We start from the raw sequence: 12,889 nt of genomic DNA on the forward strand, positions 1-12,889 counted from the left end.
ATAATGACTTGGGTGAATACCGTGCAAGTTTGAAACATATTTGGCTTTGTTTTCACTGTTTAATATCATGTCTGTTTATAGTGTATAATTTGTAGTTTTTGGTATATCTAACTTGGTATCTTTATTGTTTTTGTAGAAATTTTTTTCGGCTTCATTGACCTTAAGGAATAAATTAAGCCTAGCCACTACAATTGCGTCGACGCTTACACCTGTACAAAGAAAATTGTTTGAGGATACTTGCTTCGGGCCATGGCTGAAAGTACAACATCCAGGTGGAGATGCTATGTTGACCCATTTGTTTCTTCAGACCATGACTAACGATCTACCCGAGAGGATACAACGTGGTGATGAAAAGATATGGTTTCATTTTCCTCCAGCGTATACTTGTTTTGGGCGGGAGGAGTTTTGCTTAATCACTGGTCTACGCTTCGGACACGATGAAGTAGGTCAGTACACTAGTCATATCGCCCGCCCATCATGGTTATCTCGGGTTTTTCCTGAGCTGGAAAAGGCGAAGCCGAGTTTACACGTCGACGACTTGAAAAGATTACTTGTTAAAGATGGTTTTACTCGGATGGATGACCTCGATGTTTTCCGAGTATGCCTTTTATTAGTTTTGCATGCCGTCTTTTTAGGCAAAGAGGCCAAACAACCTATTTATGAGGACCTAATATTATTGGTAGATGACCTAAATGCATGGAACGTGTTTCCGTGGGGTTCATATCTATGGAAAGCTACCTGGAAAAAGTTGTCATCTGCCTTTGAGGAACGAAAAATTTTGCATGGCCATGGTTCCAAATACACTTTGGCAGGCTTTATTTGGGCCTTTAAGGTAAGAATTTCTATATAATGTTTCCAAATTATAATTAATTATTTAACAATTACTAATGTTTGTATATTATATTGTTTGTAGATTTGGATATTTGAGGCTTTTCCCAGCATGCAGACATATGCAATCAAAAATTCAAATGATATTCCTAGGGCTATTTCCTAGAGGAGGATCCGACTGTTGGATTGGGAAGAGTTACTACCATATACGATGATGAATGATGTAAGTTAACACAAATACTACCATATATAAACAAGTTATTACTAGTAGACGATTAACTTTGTTTGAGCTTTTATATTGTTAGGATGCCAACTATCCATTACAGAGGTTGACACCCACAGAGGTTGAGCTTGCCACTGATTGGTGGAAAGCTAGTAAGCGTTTTTTTGATGGCACGGATGATGAGCACCCCCCACTTCGAGAGCCATCACCTGATCGAGACGATTCTACAGCTCGACACCCAGAGCCATCACCTCCACAACGAGAGCCATCACCTATTCTATCACATCATCGAGCCTCTTCTCCACCATCACCTCATGATAGGCGACCGGCAAAGATGCCACGACATTTATCTCCATGTTCTCCACCTCTACGGGATGAGTTAGGGGAGTTACGTGATGAGGTCAATACTTTGCGTGAGGAGGTCAATATTTTATGTGACGACAATGGTGCATGGCGTGATGAGGTACGGTCTTTACGTGGTGAGGTAGAGGTTTTACGCGATGACAATGGTTCTTTACGTGGTGAGGTATCTACTTTACGTGGTGAGGTATCTACTTTACGTGGTGAGGTATCTACTTTACGTGATGAGGTAGCCGCTCTACGTGAGATTGTTGTATCGTTGCAGAATGAGGTTCATACTCTATACAATGAGGTAAGTTTGTTTAATACTATACTAAAAATGCAAATAACCTTTTTTCGGCATTATTTATTTGTTTATTTGCTGATGTATGTATTAATTTATTTTTAGCGGCCCGATAAGGTAGATGTTTTACGTCGGGTTTTTCTTGCACAACGGAGTTCACGCATCAGACGTCGTGCACATGCCATTATGTCTCCGTTCACCCCAATAGTGCCAAGACTCCGTAAGATGAAGTCAGATTCACCTATCATCGTTCAAGAGGCCTCTTATATCGTTCAAAAGGCTCTATAGTCCTTCAAGAGGCCCCTCCCACCTTTCAAGAGGCCCATGTCATCGTTCAAGAGGTTCCTCCCACCGTTCAAGAACCCGATTCACATGGCATAATATGTCGACATATTGATAAACCCCTCACGTTCCCGACATGATGGATGAGAGTTGGCTTTTGTATGAGTTACTGGTCAGTACCATTCCAGTATCTGAAGCGGAGAGGAGAACACTACCGGACACAATTCCGAATAATACCCTTTGGGATAAAACCAAAGTTGATTTTTATCTACATGAGCGGAGCCAGGGGTGTTACGCTGACATATGCAAACTCGACGATGATATGCATTTGTTTCTTGATCGGTCTTGGTGGGGTGTGTTATTAGGGGTTGAAGATAATGGCTATTTCGAATGAGGGGTAAGTCTTATATTCTTATATTGCATTTTGATTAATTTTTTTTAAATTTATGAAATTCACTAATATATGTATTTTTTATAAAACATCATATTGATGCATGAGTGTCACGTCTTCTGATAATAAGAAATTGAAGAAAATAAAAAATACGCGATGGACTATTATGCCGACGTCTTTTCACGTAGCTCACTTGAAGGATCAAAGAGACACTTCATATGTGTTGGGTAATGGAAAAGCTAAACTTTATCCTGCGTGGTGGGAGGTCGATAAGGTTAGTATTTATTTTTGAATATTTAAAGGTGTTCATAAATAAAAATTTAATGTGCGCAATTAAATTATTATTTATGATTGCAGGTGTGTTGAAAACATTTTGATATTTCGATATAACAAATCAAGTTAAATGAATTTTAACATTTTCCAAAAAGATTTTCTAAGTATATTCGATATAATTATTCGAATATCAAAATATTACTCCAAATCTTTCAAATGTTATTTTTAATTCTTAATCAAGTGTAAAATTAAGTTTTAATCTTAAAACAATTTCAAAATAATTTTACAAAGTATTTCAAACCATTTCAAAGCCAAAAATTCCAGATTGCTCAGAGGGAACCGATTCCCCCTGAATGGTTTGGCTCCGAGAATTTTCAGCATGCTTGGAGGGAACTGATTCCCCCCATGGGGTACCGATTCCCCCTTGTGTAACGGTCGAAATATTTGAATTTTACACTTAGGGAACCGATTCCCCCACGCTCCAAACTGTTTTATTAATTGATTTCACACTAAAACGGCTATATTATCTTCATTAATGATCCCCAACGTTCAGAAGTGATTCAAGGTGTATTTAAGCAAGCTTAAAAGCCATTGATCAACAACAAGAAACATCAAGCAACTAGAATCAAGAGAGAATCAAAGAGAAAGCATCAAACCTCAAGTTTGAGCATTTCAAGCCTATTTTTCATTCAATATTCATCTTGCTTTCAAGAACACTTATTGTGCTCAATTGTATTCATTTTTTAGTGTTCTTTTCTTTGTTCTAGAATTGTGCAAACAATCTACCTTGTGAGGATTTCCTTGTAAGTTTGCAAATTTGTATTGTTCTCTTTGGGAGAGAGTGTTCTCAAGAATTTGGGGTATAATTCTTGAAGGTTTGTAAGGTTACTCTTTGTCCTTAAAAGAAAGACAAATTAGTGAATTTGTGGAAAATCCTTAGTGTGGATAGCTAAGGTAGTGGACTTAGACTTTGGTTGAGAAAGTCGAACCACTCTAAATCACTGCGCAATTTCTTTCAATTTTCTGCAAAAGCTTCCACCAAAATTTTTATTGCCGATTCACCCCTCTCTTGGCCAATTCCGTCGATCGATTAACTCAACAATTGGCATCAGAGCCTAACTCATTTGAAGGTTTAATCTCTTATTGATTCGATTCAGGAAGAGTTATACCGATAATCAAAGTCATCAATGGCCTCTACTTCAAACTTCCAACTCTGGTCTCGATTCGATGCCCGTCAACAAGCCTCCTTTCTTCAATGGGGCTAATTATGCCTATTGGAAAAATAGGATGATGTACTTCATTCAAGCAAGTGACATGGGAGAATGGAATGTCGTAGAAGAAGGATACTTCAAGCCTCTCACTCATCCAAGATTATGGAGTGAAGGAGAGACAAAAATGTTCCAACTTAACTCCAAAGCCATCCATATCATATTTTGTGCTCTTGGACCAGATGAATACGGAAGAGTTTCATCTTGTACAACCGCCAAAGAAATATGGGACAAACTTCAAGTCACTCATGAAGGTACCGATGACGGATAGATTCTCAACAATTGTCAATGGTCTCAAATCATATGGAGAGATCATTTCAAATGAAAATCTTGTGAGGAAGTTAGTCTACTTCCTCCCAAAATCGTGGCAATCAAAGAAGACGACAATCATCGAGTCTAAGGATCTAACATCGTTAACTCTTGAAGAGCTAATCGGTTCACTCCTCACTCATGAAATGATGCTTGAAGATGAGGTGGACCTTGATAATATTGAAGAGACACCAAAGGAGAAGGAGAAGAAGAAAAACATTGGAGTTGCTCTCAAATCCACAAAAAATGAGAGTGATTCGAATGAAGATGACGATGACGAGGAAATGGCATTGTTTTCCAAACGGTTCAGAAAAATGATGAGACCTTACCGAGAAAGAAAATTCAAACGAAATGAAGGCCTCAAAAATGAACCAAAAGAGAAGGACCCGGTCATTTGCTATGAATGCAAAAAGCCGGGGCATGTCAAATATGATTGCCCACAACTGAAGAGAAGGGGTCAATCAAAGAATAAGCACAAGGCTCATGTGGCTACATGGAGCGATGAAGAAGGTTCCGATGAAGAGGAACAAGAAGTAACAAACTTGTGCTTGATGGCATTCGGGGAAGATTCTAATGTAACCTCTAACTCATCTGATTTTGATGATTTATCCTATGATGAGTTATTAGAGGAATATAATGGGTTGGCTACGGATTATGTGAAATTGTTTTTAAAATATAAAAATGATGTTTCAAAATTAAAAAATGAAAATAAACTCATATCCAAAACCAACAACGATCTTGAAAGTAAAATCAAATATTTGCAAATCAAACTAGAAGAGTTTGAAAAGAAAATTTTGGATTTGCAAAATTTACTTTCAAAGGTCAATGATGATCATCAAAAGAAAATTGATGATCTTAAAACTTCTTTTGATAAAATTGGAACAAAACGTTTTGAAAATGGAGAAAATTCAAAATCCAACTTTGTTAGAAAAAGTTTTAAAAACTACAATTATAGAGGTCCCCAAAGAACCTCTAATGGAAAAATCGTTAGAAGTATATGGGTTCCTAAAGAGCTCATTACTACTAAAGATAAGGATATCCTACACAAATGGATACCTAAGGGGACTAGGATTTTGGAAACTAATGAATATGGACCCAAAAGAATTTGGGTACCAAAAATTAGAAATTAATCTATGTTTGTAGGAAAAGGAGCATTGCTACAAGGCACGAGAAACAAATCCAAATTCATGGTACCTTGATAGTGGATGCTCAAGACACATGACCGGAGACAAAAACCAGGTTCATTGAGCTTAACGCCAAAAATGGAGGAGAAGTGACTTTTGGTGATGATTCAAAATGTCACATTGAAGGTATTGGTACTATTGGTAATACCTCTTCCATACACATTAAGAATGTTTTATATGTGAATGGATTAAAGCATAATATATTAAGTATTAGTCAATTTTGTGATAAGGGATTCAATGTTATGTTTGATATTAATGGTTGTAAAGTCATTGACATTGCATCTAATTGGATTATGCTTGTTGGTCATAGAATAGGAAACATATACATGGTGCATTTAGATTCTATTGATATGACTAATTTGTGCCTAGTTTCTAAGGATGAACATGATAGTTGGTTATGGCATAGGAGACTAGGACATGCTAGTATGAGTGTTTTGCAACGGCTAATTCAAGGTGATTTAGTTCGAGGGTTGCCTAAGCTTAAATTTGATAATGATAAAATCTGTGATGCTTGTGCTAAAGGAAAACAAAAGCGAGTTTCTTTTAAATCTATTAATGACGTATCAACTAGTAGAGTATTACAATTGATCCATATAGATCTTTTTGGGCCAACTAGGACTACTAGCTTGGGTGGAAAACAATATGCAAATTGTGTTGGTAGATGACTATTCTAGATATACTTGGGTTCTATTCTTAAGTACTAAAGATGATACATTAGAAAAATTCATCACATTTTCAAAAGTAATCCAAAACGATAAAGGTTACTCTATAACTTGTGTTAGGAGTGATCATCGCACTGAATTTGAAAATCTTGGATTTACTGAGTTTTGTAATTCTAATGGTATTAGTCACAATTTTTCAGCACCTAGAACCCCTCAACAAAATGGAGTTGTTGAGAGGAAAAATCAAACTTTAGAAGAAATGGCTAGAACCATGCTTTGTGAAAATAATTTACCAAAATATTTTTGGGCAGAAGCCACAAATACCGCTTGTTATATTGTAAATCGAGTAATGATTAGGCTATTTTAAAGAAAACTCCATATGAAATTTTCAAAAATAAAAAGCCTAACATTAGCTATTTTCATCCTTTTGGATGTAAATGTTTTGTTTTAAACAACGGTAAAGAAAACCTTGGCAAATTTGATGCTAAAAGTGATGAATGAATTTTTCTGGGTTATTCCTTAAATTCTAAAGCTTATCGAGTATTTAATAAAAGAACTTTAGTTGTAGAAGAGTCTATACATGTTGTTTTCGATGATAATCCCCTTCTGAGGAAAGATTCTTGTGTGAATGATGACGTAGGTATTATAAATACAAATAAAGTTAGACATGACGTTGAAGAACCATCATCAAAGGAAGAAACAAAAGATGAGGTAACTCATGATCCTCTTGAGAATCCAACCATTGAAGAAAGGGAAGTATCTTATCCAAGAGAGTACAACTATGTCAAGGATGGTGAGATATAGGTGATCATCCAAAGGGGTAACAACTCGATCTTCTCTTAGAAATATTTGTAATTATGTTGCATTTATTTCATGCATAGAGCCTAAGAATATTAAAGAAGCATTAAAAGATGAACATTGGATTATGGCTATGCAAGAAGAATTAAATCAATTTGAGAGAAGTAAAGTATGACATTAGTTGAAAGGCCTAGTAATAAATCTACTGTAGGTACTAGATGGGTATTTAGGAATAAGCTTGATGAAAGTGGTAATATAGTGAGAAACAAGGCTAGACTTTTTGCTCAAGGGTATACTCAAGAAGAGGGCATAGACTATGATGAAACATACGCTCCCGTAGCTAGGATGGAAGCAATTAGAATGTTACTAGCATTTGCATGTTTTCATGAATTTAAATTATATCAAATGGATGTTAAAAGTGCATTTTTAAATGTTTTTATAAAAGAAGAAGTGTATGTGGAACAACCTCCAGGTTTTGAAGATTCAAAATTTCTGGATCATGTTCTTAAATTGACAAAAGCACTTTATGGTTTAAAAAAGCTCCAAGAGCTTGGTATGAAAGATTGTCAAATTTTTTAATTGAAAAAATTTTTTCAAAAGGGAAGGTTGACACTACATTGTTTTTAAAGCATAAAGGTAAAGATTTATTAGTAGTTAAAATTTATGTTGATGATATAATATTTGGTTCTACTAATGATGTTCTTTACCAAGAATTTTCCAAGCTAATGCAAAGTGAATTCGAAATGAGCATGATGGGGGAGCTCTCATTTTTCTTGGGACTCCAAATCAAGCAAAGAAAAGATGGCATCTTCATCAATCAAGCTAAGTACGTCAAAGATATGCTCAAGAAGTTTGGACTAGAAAATGGCAAACCTCATGACACTCCAATGAGCTCTTCAACAAAGCTTGACTTAGATGAAGGAGGTAAATGTGTAGATGTTAAATTATATAGGTCAATGATTGTATCTCTACTTTATCTAACTGCAAGTAGACTGGACATTATGTTTAGTGTTTGCTTATGTGCTAGATTTCAATCATACCCTAAGGAATCACATTTACTAGCTGTTAAGAGAATCTTTAGATACCTTAAAGACACTCCTAGTTTAGGACTTTGGTATCTTAGAGACTCTAGCTTTAGCTTGCATGCTTTTTCTGATGCGGATTATGGAGAATGCAAATTAGATAGGAAAAGCACCTCCGGTACTTGCCAATTCCTTGGAAATATGCTGATTTCTTGGTTTTCAAAGAAACAAAATTGTGCTGCATTATCTACCATTGAAGTCGAATACATTTCAGCTGGTAGTTGTTGTGCACAAGTTTTATGATGAAACAACAACTTTTTGATTATGGAATTGAAGTTGGTACCATTCCTATCAAGTGTGACAATACTAGTGCTATTTTTCTCACTAAAAATCTCATCCAACACTCTAGAACTAAGCACATTGAAATAAGACATCACCTCTTTAGAGACCATGTCACTAAGGAAGATGTAGTTCTAAAATTTGTTGATACTTTGCTCCAATTAGCGGATATCTTTACAAAACCTTTAGACAAGGAAAGATTTTGGACACTTAGGAGAGAATTAGGTTTAACCAACCTATCTTCACTTAGTGTTTAAAATAATTTTAGTACTTTTAAGACTAAATAAAAAAATGCTAATTTTTGATTGCATTCATTGCTATTAGTTAGGGGGAGTTTATGATTCTTGATGAAAAATTAATTTTATATTCAAATATCGTTTAAAGAATAATTTGATTGTTTGAACATGATTAATTTTCAATATATGAGTTGTCAATACCACTAGAGAAAATTAATTTAGCATTTTGTGTGTTTAAAATCGGATTTTAGCATTTTGGTGCAGAGGGAATCGATACCCCCATGAGGGAACCGATTCCCCCTTTGAAGGGGTACCGATTTCCCCCACAGGGGAATCGATACCCCCCTGGGGTTCTGGATTTTAACACGGGCAGAACCCTTAAATCCTCAAAACCTTCTTCTCTTCTTCCTTCTGCCGTTTCTCCTCTCTAAACTCTCAAATCTCCATTTTTGCCTCAAATCATCGATTTTAATCGGAACTCACTTCAAATATCATCTTCTAAACTTGCTATCATCATTAAAATCGTGCAAACAACATCAAAATCCACTTAATCTCATCCTTCAAGGTAAAATTTTCCAAACTCTCTATTTCATCATAGAACTAATTTTAATTAGTTCTAGGTTGAACTTTAGATTGAGCATTGATTGTTTAGTGATTAGAAACTAGGTATTACAACTAATTTCATCAAAAACAAAAGAATTTTTCAAAAATTTTGAAATTTTCGAAATTAAAAAAATGTTTTTCAAATTATTGTGTTTTGATTGAATTATGTTGTTGTTATGAAAACTATACATATATTGTTTCTCAAAACCGTATTTTTCAAAAGTTTTCAAAAACTTTTTCCATTAGGATTGATTTAGAGAACCTTGAAATATTGAGGACTCAATTGAGTTTTGGGATTAATTGAATTGCATACATGTGTTTTCTAAATTGCAGGTTATCCATCTTATTCCGATTTCCTAAACCATGTCCAATCCTAAACGAGCTAGGTCATCATCTAGTCGTTCACACCGTCAACCAAATCCACCTCCAAATCCTCCTCCTATTCCTGAAATTCCAATTCCTAATCCTAATCCCATTGATCCTAATTTGACTATCCAAAACTCGTGCTTCAATCATCCTGGTCCTAGAAATCATCGTTTTTGGTATTATCAATATTTTGACTCTTACAAAATTAGAGAAGAACGTATCCCTTCTCGTCAAGCTATGTTAGATATTAATTTTAAATATCTTCCTCTTTTACAAGAGTGGAAATTTGATAAACTTTTTGATCTTGAACCCATTGTCTACCATTAACTTGTTCGTATCTTCTATTCTAATGTCGTTTGTGTTAAAAACCGAACTGAAACCGAAACCATAGGAGTTCGTTCCTACCTCATAGGACAATTCTTATATATTGACTCGACTTACATAGCCAATGCATTCGGATTATATAATGATGGTATTTCAAATGAAAAACAAATCTTAGGATCTCGTTATAAAAGAAGAGACAGTGCAAGTGTCTTAGACCTTCATGAACGTTTTCTTCATCTAATGATTTCTTGGTGGTTTTGACCATCCGGAGGTCGTTATTCTACTCTTAGAGCCTTGGATCTTTGGTGGTTACATTGTTTTGAAAACGGTATTAAAATAAACCTACCTTAGATCATTTTTGCTGAAATTGTTGAAACCGTAAACCTTGTACCTAACAAGAAACTCTGTTCATCTCTAGTTTACGGTTGCATTTTGAGTAACCTATTTTTGAAAGCCGAGCTTAGAGTAGGTCTAGATGCCTCATTTCCTCTAAAGAAACAAATTAATCTTCTTTCTTTAACGAGAGTGGGATGGATAAAGGATAAGGAAACCAATGAATGGGTTCGATCGTCTGAACATACTCCGGGAGCTAGTTCTTCACGAGCTCAACCAGAAGCTGACGACGATCCTGAGCTTCAACAATTAATGCGAGACATCGATGAAGCCGAAGATGAGCCTGAACAGCCCGAAGAGCAAGCACAACAAGCGCATCAAATGCCTCCATATTTTTAATCTTTTATGGAGACATTCGATTTCCGATATGCGACCATGGATTCGCGCTTTACTTCTATAGAGTCTCATTTATCCACAATGGGAGATCAAATATTAGAAATTCTTCGGGAGATGCGTGCAAACAATGAAGCAACCAACGCGCGTATTAATGAACTCACTCATGAAATGGCCGCTATGCGAGCTCATTTTCCTCCTCCCGATCTGGATGTTTGATTATGTGCTTAGCTTTAAAAACTTTGAACTAAAACATTATTGTTTCAACATTTTGAATATTTTGGATTGTTTGATTTTATGGATTGTTAGACTTTGGATTTGTTTGGATGTTTGAATTCATATATTTGGTGTGGTTAAATTTATTCATTATTGCATTATTTACATCAGTTACATCATTTTAGCAATATGACCAATTTTGCCATGTCACATTAAATATGAATATTGATTATGAAACTAATGGCTAACGTTTCTCTTGATTGTGATCTTAGCAGCTTAAACTATAATCAAATTGGCTAAATGATTTCAAAAAAAAAACTTGTTTAAAATCTTTTACGAATCTTTTTGATTTAACAAAAAGGGGGAGAAGTGTTAAATATTTTAAATGGGAGAAGTGTTAAAGTAAATGGGAGTAATTTTTTAAAAACGTTTTTTTTATTTCAAAATCTTAAAATTACTAAAATGTTTTGTTATATCAAAAAGGGGAGATTGTTGAAAACATTTTGATATTTCGATATAACAAATTAAGTTAAATGAATTTTAAGATTTTCCAAAAAGATTTTCTAAGTATATTCGATATAATTATTTGAATATCAAAATATTACTCCAAATCTTTCAAATGTTATTTTTAATCCTTACTCAAGTGTAAAATTAAGTTTTAATCTTAAAACAATTTCAAAATAATTTTACAAAGTATTTCGAACCATTTCAAAGCCAAAAATTCCAGATTGCTCAGAGGGAACCGATTCCCCCCTGTGTAACGGTCGAAATATTTGAATTTTACACTTAGGGAACCGATTCCCCCCACACTCCAAACTGTTTTATTAATTGATTTCACACTAAAACGGCTATATTATCTTCATTAATGATCCCCAACATTCAGAAGTGATTCAAGGTGTATTTAAGCAAGCTTAGAAGCCATTGATCAACAACAAGAAACATCAAGCAACTAGAATCAAGAGAGAATCAAAGAGAAAGCATCAAACCTCAAGTTTGAGCATTTCAAGCCTATTTTTCATTCAATATTCATCTTTCTTTCAAGAACACTTATTGTGCTCAATTGTATTCATTTTTTAGTGTTCTTTTCTTTGTTCTAGAATTGTGCAAACAATCTACCTTGTGAGGATTTCCTTGTAAGTTTGCAAATTTGTATTGTTCTCTTTGGGAGAGAGTGTTCTCAAGAATTTGGGGTATAATTCTTGAAGGTTTGTAAGGTTACTCTTTGTCCTCAAAAGAAAGACAAATTAGTGAATTTGTGGAAAATCCTTAGTGTGGATAGCTAAGGTAGTAGACGTAGACTTTGGTTAAGAAATTCGAACCACTCTAAATCGCTGTGCAATTTCTTTCAATTTTCTGCAAAAGCTTCCACCAAAATTTTTATTACCAATTCACCCCCTCTTGGCCAATTTCGTCAATCGATTAACTCAACAAGGTGTTTATCCATGTTTTGGAACGTCGTCATTGGCTTCTCGTCGAGCTTCAGCTCTCATCCTTGAAGACGATATTATATGATAGCATGTTGAATTACATACCATTGTCTGATTTGAGAGATTTTATTTGTATGGGATGGAGCGCTCATTTGGCTAAATACTTGGATGCGATTGATTATTGGACTAATTTTGGAAACAAGAAGACAAAAAAGTTCAAAGTTACAATGATTAGAGACGAGACTGTGCCACAACAAACGGAGAGAGCCAGAGGGGATTGTGGTCCTCTTGTATGCATGTGCTTGGAACGTTTGACGACAAGAAGTAAATAGTTTCTACCTCCCACAGATAGAGATAGATGTTCAATAGTGTTGTGGTTTCGGCATTTTTTGGCTCGAGCGATATATGCGAGACGTTGCCTACCTGCATCCGCGTGCTGAAAGTGTGCATAAACAATTGGTAAGTTTGAGCAAGTGTTGTTAACATATATACTCTTTGTTGGTTTGAAAATGTTTGGTTAAGTACCTAGAATTCAATAATTTGTTGTTTGTTGGTTTTAGATGTGTAAAAAGTGTTGTTTGAGCAAATGTTTGGTTTCTGCAGGTTAATCCTGAAGTGAGCTGCGTGAAATTGATGTATTTGTGCATAAACAACTGTTGGGTACACTTTTTTTGCTTGTTTAATTTATTTGTAAAAGTTGATTTGTAAAAGTTGATTTGTTTAATTGATGAGGAAATAAAAATTATTTTTTGCTTGTTTAATTGATTTG

This window comes from Hibiscus syriacus, unplaced genomic scaffold (genome assembly GCF_006381635.1).
Source record: "Hibiscus syriacus cultivar Baekdansim isolate YM2019G1 unplaced genomic scaffold, ASM638163v2 tig00116971_pilon, whole genome shotgun sequence".
Lineage (NCBI taxonomy): Eukaryota > Viridiplantae > Streptophyta > Magnoliopsida > Malvales > Malvaceae > Hibiscus > Hibiscus syriacus.